This window comes from Chlorocebus sabaeus, chromosome 23, assembly GCF_047675955.1.
Source record: "Chlorocebus sabaeus isolate Y175 chromosome 23, mChlSab1.0.hap1, whole genome shotgun sequence".
Lineage (NCBI taxonomy): Eukaryota > Metazoa > Chordata > Mammalia > Primates > Cercopithecidae > Chlorocebus > Chlorocebus sabaeus.
Genome location: NC_132926.1, coordinates 70,235,045 through 70,245,290, shown reverse-complemented (window position 1 = coordinate 70,245,290; position 10,246 = coordinate 70,235,045).

Here is a 10,246-nt window from a genome sequence, read left to right as displayed (position 1 = left end):
AGGTCAACTTCAGACTGATGTGTTGACAGCAAGAATTTCAATGCAGTGCATCTTAGCTTGCTGGGCTCCATGGGGGTGGGATCCGCTTAGTTAGACCACTCGGGTCCCTGGTTTCAGACCCCTTTCCAGGGGAGTGAACGATTCTGTCTTGCTGGCATTCCAGGTGCCACTGGGGTATGGGGAAAAAAAAAAAAAAAAAACTCCTGCAGCTAGCTTGGTGTCTGCCCAGCCACCCAGTTTTGTGCTTGAAATCCAGGGCCCTAGTGACGTAGGCACCAGAGGAAATCTCCTGGTCTACAGTTGTGAAGACTGTGGGAAAAGCCTAGTAATCTGGGCCAGAGTGCACCATTCCTCATAGCACAGCCCCTCATCACTTCCCTTGGCTAGGAGAGGGAGTTCCCCAACCCCTTGTGCTTCCCAGGTGAGGCGACACCCCAGCCTGCTTCTGCTCACCTTCCATGGCCTGTACCCACTGTCTAACCAGCCCCAATGAGATGAACGGGGGTACCAGCTGGAAACGCAGAAATCACCTGCCTTCTATGTTGATCTCGCTGGGAGCTGCAGACTGGAGCTGTTCCTATTCGGCCATCTAGCCAACAATGCCCTCAGTCTTTTATTATTAAGTATAATTTTGTAGTTTTTTATAGATGCTTTATATCCAGTTGAGAAAATTCACCTCTATTTCTATTTTTCTTAGAATTTTTTTTTCATGAATGAGTTTTGAATTCCATCAAATGATTTTTCTGCACTGATCAATATGATCCTGTAACTTTTCCTCTGCCCTTTCTAAAGTCAAGCACAGGTTCTCATTTTCCTTTTTTCTTCCTGACATCCTCTGCCTGATATTCTACCTGCTGCAACTTTTGCTAGGGCACTTTCATCTTTTCCTACTCATTCCAAGTTGGCTTCTTCCCAGAATAAGAGCTTGGTTTACTCCCTGATATGGCTGATATTTCCCAGCTCTTTTCTTTAACAGGAGCCACCTTCTAATTATGGATTTATTGTGATCTTCTTGTGAATATTCTGTCTTGATTGAGGTTTATTTTTCTGCACATATCACCTTTACTCCTTATCTATCTCCTTCCCCCATAAATCCTTTTAGTGCTTCTGCTTTTTTTTATCATCCCAGGTAGTTTCTTTGTATTCTGGGTACAGGTACCCTGCTCAGCTCCAGTCCTCCTTTTATGCCAAGTTCTTGAAAATGCCAGCCATCCCAGCTGCCCTGTTACTGTGCCATGATCTTCAGCACTTGGAATAGGCTCCTCATGACTGAAATTGCATGAATTTTTTTTTTTTTTAACCAAAGACTATCTCCCAAGAAGATGGTTTATCTGTGATGATTAAAGTTTTCTGCATTCATCATCCCACTCCTGAAGCTTTGGTTTAAATAGGTTTAGTTGTTCCTTTCATAGTTTTCCCAAAAATTCTGGTCCTGTTTCTCCCACTAATGCTCGAAGTGAACTTCTTCGAGCTCGATGTGAAATGCTTCTCACATAAGCATTTCTACTTATGTGAGACCCTCCTCAAATTTTCTGTTTATAGGAATAAGATAGCAAAACATAGCCCCCAGGGCTCAACAAATTGTGCAATAGCCAGGCTTTCCACATCACACTTTTGTGGGCCATCATACTGACATGCGCCTACTCTGGAATAGGAAAGATCTTCCTGCCATTTACTTCTTCACTCCACACACCCCCAGCCCATGGAAGCTGCCTGTGTTCTTGGCCTTCTATCTCTATTTCTCCATGTACTTACAAGAACAAAATTGGATGCAGGTTGTAGATTTGTTTTTATTTTCTCCTCTCCTCATCTGCCAACGTACTTTCTGCAGTTGACACACAATGTCACCTGCTTGAATTTTTTTTGTTGTTGTTTTTGTTTTTTCTTACTTCTTTCCTGTTCCTGCCTCTGCCAGTTCTACCATCTTGACCTTTCCCGTATTCAATCTCCTAGGCTGTCTACCTGGATGATTGCCACAGGCCTGCCACCCTTTCCCATATCCGTCCTTCATTCCTTCACCTCTCATTTAGTGGTCAAGAAAAATGCACAACCCACACACCCACCACTCTGGGAATACGCCTTCCATTCTCATAGCACACATTTCCAATAGACAGGCAGGTACTATTCTTCCTATATAACAAATGAGAAAAAAATCTTGTCAAGATAAAAGAGCAGCTGGTTAAGAGCAGGGCCAACGCTGCTTCTGACTTCTAGCTAAATTATGTGGGACTGCATAAAGCAGAAAATTCCTTCCACATTAGTCTCCATTTTTCTGCTCAGGTAGTGACTTATGCCTTATCTAATCAGATACCTTCTACATAAACATCATTGGCTGACCCAATGTTATCATCGTTAACTTCCTTAACATAATCATGGATGGATGAAAGACTGGTAATTCTCAGAATCACTATATATAATGCTTTCTGTTCTTGATATTTCACTAATAGAAAGAGAAGTGTCAGGAATACCCATTGGCCTGAGATTATGAAGATGACTGAGGTGGGAGCTGTAGCATTGATGCCTGTATCAGAAGAAGGTCTTAAGTTAACTGGCGGGACAAAGTCCCTCTCCCCACTTCACCATAAGAACAAGGAAGACACAGACTGACTAGAGAGGATGGAGCCCACATAACACCATATCAGAGATCTAGTCAGGTGTGAGCTTTGATAATAGCTGCTTCTGTCATGCCTACAGTGTTGGGACAAATGCTCTCTCTTTTTATGCCTTACAAAAGGCATAGTATGGGACATGGAAGAACAAAAAGTTGTCACTTCAATTCCCTCCTTCAAAAAGTAAAAGATTATTTGTTTTTGTCCACTATTAGTTTTTCAACAAAACAAGCCAGAGAAGTTTCTCTGTGTGTAGCTGATAGGTGTCCTTGACCAGGGAGTGGCCTTCTTGGTCAAATTGCCACACCACGTTGGGAGGAAGCTGTGTGGAGTAGTGAGGGAGAATGGGGACAGCCACCTAACCAGCCAGATTAGTTGAATCAGCCCTGCAGATCAGCACAGTGACAGATGTCCCAACCAGATGGTGCACACATCCACTTCATAAATACACCGTAGAAGTCTGGAATCTAGGGGAAAAAGCTTTTCTGCCATGAGGGCTCCTGCCCAAGAACAATTGGCCGACACCACTCTACTGAAAGTCAGGCTCAGAGAAGACCACAGCTTCTCTGCCATGTATGTAGGGGTGAAAATCCTGCCCCATGTTTCTCAGTTCCCATCTTTGATGCCTGAAATCTCACCATTTGCACCCTATCCTTTGGTTTAAGGATTTCTGCTGTACAAATACATTTATAAAAACCAAGACAAGTGTTTTCAGTTCTTATGTTGAAAGAATTACAGATACTTTTTGAGAGCAAGTTTACATGTGAGGGAAGTGTGGCGGTTAACTTTATGTGTAAACTTGACTGGACCTAGATGTCTGATTAAACATTATTTTCAGGTGTGTCTGTGAGAGTGTTTCTGGAAGAGATTAGCATTTGAATTGGTAAACTGAATAAAGCAGATAGCCTCCCCAGTGTGAGTGGCATTATCCTATCCATTGATAGCTGACTAGAACAAAAAAGCAGAGGACTTTGGAATCATCTTCCTTCTACCTGACAGAGCTAGGACATCAATCTTTTGTCATTGGTACTCATGGTTCTCAGGCCTTCAGACCTGGACTGAAATCTACACCATTGGTTCTCAGGCTTTCAAACACCAACACTAGCTTTCCTGAGTCTCCAGCTTGAAGATGGCAGATCATGGGACTTCTTATCTTCCGTAATTGTGTATACCAGAACTGTATAATAAATCTTATTGGATCTGTTTTTCTGGAGACTACTTTTTTTAAGTTTATAATATTTCTTCTAATACCATAAGAAAGGTCATGAAAAAGTGGAAGTTTGAATGGCAAGGTTAGGTTTCCTAAGTGGTACCATGGAAAAGGTGAAGATTAGCTCTGCCATCCTGGATAAGATATTTCACTCTGAGCAATTAATCATCCCTCAACTGAGACAATCATGGTGACCTCACAGTGTTGTGGAAGGCCCATATGTGAAATGATAGATATGACAACCCCTCAAGTGTCCTGCACATGCAATAAAAGGAAGCAGCTATTTTTCACACCCTTCCTGGGTGCTGCTATCACACTTTTTAAAGTGTCCCTCTGAGTTAATTGTCCTCCTCAAGAACTCACATCAAATACCCCTCATTATCACATCCGACAAAGCAAATCCTAGCTATTAATGACAAATTGGAATGTTCCAGTTACCTCTCTGTCCTAGAAAGCAGCACTCCTCTGCTCTGTGGGGAACATTTGCTTTTCAGAAACTAGCCTTGGGATTTTAAGGAACAAGCCAGTGAGACAGTCCCTAAGTAGGCCTGATGAGGTTCCTTGCCCACTCCCTTCTCCCAGATATCTGGTTGCATTGTCACAAAGCCCAGGGAAAAGAGAAAACAGGAGGTGGTCTGTGGCCCCCAAGAAAATAAGTGACTGTCTCCCCTTTTTTCAGGATGCCATGGGACCAGCACTATAGTTAGGGGCTGATATCGTTTGGCTCTTTGTCCCCACCCAAATCTCATGTGGAATTGTAATCCCAATATGTTAAAGGTGGAGCCTGGTGGGAGATGATTGGATCATGGGGGTAATTTTTAATGGTTTATCACCATCACCATCCTTCTAGTGCTGTCTCGTGATAGAGTTCTCACAAGATCTGATGGTTTAAAAGTGTGTGGCACTCCACTGCTTCACTCTTTCTCGTCACCATGTGAAGAAGGTCTTTGCTTCCCCTTTGCCTTCTACTGTAATTGTAAGTTTCCTGAGGCCTCTCAGTCATGTTTCCTGTTAAGCCTGCAGAACTGTGAGTCAATTAATATGCTTTTCTTCATAAATTACCTAATCTCAGGTAGTTCCTTACAGCAGTGTGAAAACAGTGGAGACCTGGCTCAGGATTGGGACTGTCCAAAGTGATAGGTGGAACACAGCACCTGGGGCTCTACAGCAGCTGTTCAGACATTAATAGGACTCATAACTCTCTTCTACCTAGTTATGTCTTAGAACCCCCCTAACAACCACAGCACCATACAGTGTGTTCCTCCAGTGGATGCCTCTGTCATTGATTCCTTCCAGGCCTCAGCTATCATTTTTAAAAGGAAGCTGGGTCAGTTGAAAACAAGAGTTTGTATAAGAGGGCAATAGTGGTGGTGAAAGTCCCAGAAAACCAGTCACAGAAAAACTGCCTAAAGGAACTGAGGTTGCTAAAAGGACAAAGGGAGCAGGATGTGAAAGGTTGTTGTATTGGAGAAAGAGCTGCCTCATTCTGTGCAGCCCTGCGCTCAGCTGGGACCAATGTGTTGGTGGAAATTAATAGCAGCATTGGGCTCAGAAAGGTTGCAGCTAATAAATAAAGCTGCTCAACTTGAAATCAGCAAATTAATGCATTCTTAGAATTCTCCACTACACTTGATCTTAGCCAAAAAAGATTACAAGCGATTAGAATTCTCTTTGTATGAGGCTTTCACATAGCCACATGGACCTCCTGGTTATAGCTAAGCCATGCATTAATGGCACCATGTACTGTGCAAGGGGATAGATTAATTTCATATTCCTTCTATGAAGTTATGTTCAGAAGGAAGCCTAATGGAGACATGCAGTAAAAGAAAAGATGACCCTCTTTTTTTGCCCTGATTCATGAGCTGCTTGCTGCTGTATAGGCTTTTCTTAGGGGTACTGGGATCTCCAGTACTACAGGGTTGCGACCTGAGGTATAATCCCACTTTTCTCACTGACTTGTGCCCCCTTCTCCTACGGGAGGAATCATTGACTCAGCCCTTTTGAATATGCTGGATAGAGATACGATGAAGAATCTGGAGAAATTTAAAAAAAGTAGCAGTAGAAAGATTTGTGTCAAGGAGGAATGATGTAAAGGCTCTAAGAAGAGTTGCTGATCTGTTATACACTCATTGAACTTGCAGCCCAGAAAGACATCTTCTCTGGGACCCTCTTTGATCACTCCCCTGTGTGGTCAGTGCCTCCAAGCCATCCAGCCTGTCTTGCTTGACCACTGACAGGGAGTCTGGATCTTTCTTTCCCTTCCCCATCAAAATTCACTGGTGCTGTTTCCTCAGGTCTTGGTCCCTGCAGTATAGTAAATTAATAGCCAGTGCCCTTCAAGGCTTCTATCAAAAAGAATTAATGGGAGAAATTTTCAGGCATTGAGACTAGATGGGAAGTATTTCTGTCCAGGAGTGACTTCCTCAAAACCTAGCACCTAGGTTTCTTTCCTAGCTCAGAGGTTTTCAAACTCTTTTGCTTTTATATCCCCTGTAAGAATTGTATTAAAGTATGTACCGTCATGTAACTTTTATGAATAGTAATGTCTTTCATCATAAATTTAAACACTTTAAAGGATGTAATTTGGGGCATATTATTAATGTTTTCATGTTAAAATGAAAGTTGAATTTCTCCTATAATGTATACAGTTGAATCTAAACACCATGACAATGGATAACCCACCATCATTCCATTTTTAAAAACAAATACTTCCATAACTTTTAGAAATTTGACTTTCTTTTTCTACTCGAAATTAAATTTTTATTCAATTTCCTCCAAAGAACTTTACCTTAATGTAACATAATTTTCTTTGAAAATACTACTTACACTATCACATTTATCTGCCTAAATTCAATTTTTTACTTTTATTTTGTTACCATAAAGCTCTGAACATTAAAAAAATCTATGCAAGTATCAATACACTACTGATTAAACATAAACTTATTAATTATTAAACACAAAAAGTAAAATTATATTGCAAATGCATCCTTTCATGAGATGATAAACTTTTTTCAGTTAGTTCTTTTATCTGTAGATGAACATTACTTACTGCTGAAATAAGGGATATCAATTATATTTCTTTTTTGTTTTTATAGATGTAAGTTGAAGGAATTGAGAGTGTTTTATTACAGCAATGTAATTCACTTCTTTGAATTCCTTCTAATGTTATATGTCAACATTTATATAATGGTCTGTTAGAAAATATTTTTAATCTTCAGTCACATGACAATTTGATAAAGTCCTTCTTCATTTCTTTTAAACAGTGAACTAGGAAGCACCTGACTAGCAAAGAGATTTGTTCTCCAGCAATTTGAATAATTTACTTTCTCAATTTCTGGGAAGTACACCAAGAGAGCTTTACTAAGATTTATCAAATTATTGTTAACTGTGCTGTAACACTTGTACTTAGGCCCACCTTTTAAAAGCCATATCACCAGAAATGGCAGGAAAAACAAATTTTTAGTTTTATTACACGTTTGCCAAAACAATGCTTTTTGATAAAATGTTTTGATCTTATTTCTTGTTTTAAATGTATTGCCACTGTTTGGAGTTGCAGATTTAGATCGTTTATGAAAAGTATCTGTCATAAAACCTCATTGGCAGGGCCGGTCTTCACTGTCAAACTGGTATGCCAAATCAGATACACTGTCAGAAAAAGTTTTTCATTTTTCAATTCAAATAGCTATTTTGAGGAATATTATAAAAATCAATGAGAACTAAAAGTATATCTTGTGAAACTGATCACTAAAAACAATTAAGATAAAGATCTAATATAATTGATTTTTCCATGTTTAAGTTATAAAAACAAGATGACCAATACACTATTTCTCATATAAAGTAAGAAAATGATAAAAGGCATGGTATATCTCTAGCAAAATTGAATGCTGTTGACTGGCTCTGGAGAATGATTAAACAAGAAATATGTTATAAGATAAAATGGTAGAAACAACTATAGTTTGAACGTATTCCCCAAGTTTCGTATGTTGAAAAATTAATCCTCAAATTCATATGTTGATGGGGTAGACCCCATGATGGGACGCAAGGCTTTATAAGAAGAGGAGAGACCTGAGTTGAAATGCACTTTTTGCCCTTCCACCCTTCTATCACAATTTGAGGCAGCAAGAAGGCCCTCACCAGATGTTGAGTAAATTCCAGTGCCAGGTTCTTGGACCTCCCAGTCTCCAGAACCATGAGCCGAATGTTTCTTTTTTGAAATAAATTATCCAGTCTGGTGTTTTGTTACAGCAACAGAAAACAGACTAAGACAAGAATATAATTGAATAAATGTTTCATGTTATGGTTTGATACAATGGGTTCTGACAACTTTATTAACGAATGCACATCAAATCTGAAAGAACCATGTGAAAGTTTTTAGCCTTGGGTTCTATCTACTGCATCTTCTAAAAATTTGGCATTCCCAGAAGGCATTCTGGTTACATTTAAAATAATCAGCATGGCAAATCTATACTGCTTTAGCTCTTCCAAGTTACTTTTTTTTCCCAGTCAAGTTACATCCTATCGAAGGATACTGACAATAGTGGAAATAATTGATTACAATTATATGAAGAAGACATATAATTTTTGGCATTCAGTACCTTCTACTAATTTTGTTTCACTCTCCCATGGCTCTCCCTCAAGAGCAAGAAATTCTTTGACAAGAGTCAGGAAAAGAAAAAAAAAGCCACAAAAAAAATTGTCATTGTTACCATTACTCCACTTTGTCGTACATCTGAATTCTGAAAATCTATTTTTGAGTCCAAATCCCCAATTTCTATGTTATCTAACATCATAGCTTTAACATGTGTGTAAGAGGTGAAAGCCCAAGGCTCTATGGTTTTATGATTAATCATCAAAGACACCTTTCCTCTGTTTGGTACATCTGAGGTTTTTGGTGTCATATTAAGAGCAATGTATTATATGAAGATATGGGATGGATAGCCCTGCATCTTTTTTTAATGTGGGAAAAGAAACAGTATGAACAAAGACTCATTCTCAGCAGATCAATTTAAGGAAATAGTGTATATAGAGGATCTGGAAATTAATTTCCTGAAAACTGTCCTGAGCATGCAGTCCGTGAAAAGCCATCACATACCTTTAGGTATACATATCTCAGTTTGAAAATTATGAATTTATCATACCTGTATATAAATTAACCTGACCCAATCCAAGATTGTTTATCATGTGATCTCAATCCCTGGAGGAGGATAATCAAAGGATTCTAAAGAGGGTCCAGAGAGGTAGAGTTGGAATTGCAACAGAGAAGTTTTGAGTAGCATTGAGGAACCTCTGATTCCAGTCTGGTGTTCAGCATCATGCAAGTGTTCCTGCTATCAAACAATGAGTGCCAAAGGTCCCCTGGGCCTTTGTTGGTGGAAATAAGTGCAGCACCATCCTCCCCAAACCGGAAGATTAGTGTTGCTAACTGCCATACCAACAGAGGCAAGCAGATGATATAAATCAATGAAGCAGACAGGATATAAGAAAAGAGGTGATGAGAGTTTGATAAAAGAGAGGACATGCCTCATCCACAGGTAGAGGCAGCTATTCACCTCCAATCCCACTGTTGCTATATTTTCCACTTTTCTACCTGGATTTTCATGTAAAATTGCCTGATTTGTAAATGTAGGCAATTAAATCAACATTGTTACACAACACATTGCAAAACAAATCTCCAGGTTATGTCAGCTCAACGGTTGTTAGCCGTCTCCTCCCAAAGGCAACATGATGATATGTTTGCCTCTGGTGAGAGAACAAAGCAGTCTTGAATCAAAGTTTGGGTCTTCTGAAGTGAGCCCAGCTATCTCTCCAGTTCTTATAACCCTTCACAAAACATTGCTGGATCCTCACACGAGTTTTTCAAGTTTAAAAAGTGCAGAGTCAATTATTTAAGCTTTATGGAGGCTGAGGAATTGTCATCAGCAAACCCCACAATCCATAGAGTTGGATGGAACTTTAAACATCATTTATTCCAGCTCCTCTGTTTTTACAGCTTCTCACAACATTCTCTCAATATTAGTATTGGGTCTAATCGAACATGGATTAACCAATGGAGGCTATGCAATCCCAGTATTATAGTTCCTGGATGCTGTCCTCATATGCCGCTTCCAAGGACTAAAAAATTTTCAATAGAAGTAGCTGTGATGCTAGTTTCAGCCCTTCTTACTTCCAGACTCTGACCTATAATTACCCTGAGCTCTTCAACTTCAGATCATGTGCTAATTTAAAAACATGTCCATAAATTCTTTGGTATTCCTCCTTTCAGGAGGTAGAAACTAATTTCCTTCATCCTTGAGTGTGGGCTATACTTAGCGACTTGCTTCTAATGAACAGAATATGACAGATGATGGTGACTTCTGAGAATAGGTCATAGCATTTTAGCTTGCTCTCAGCTTTCTCTTGAATTACTTGCTCTTCAGGAAGCCAGAAG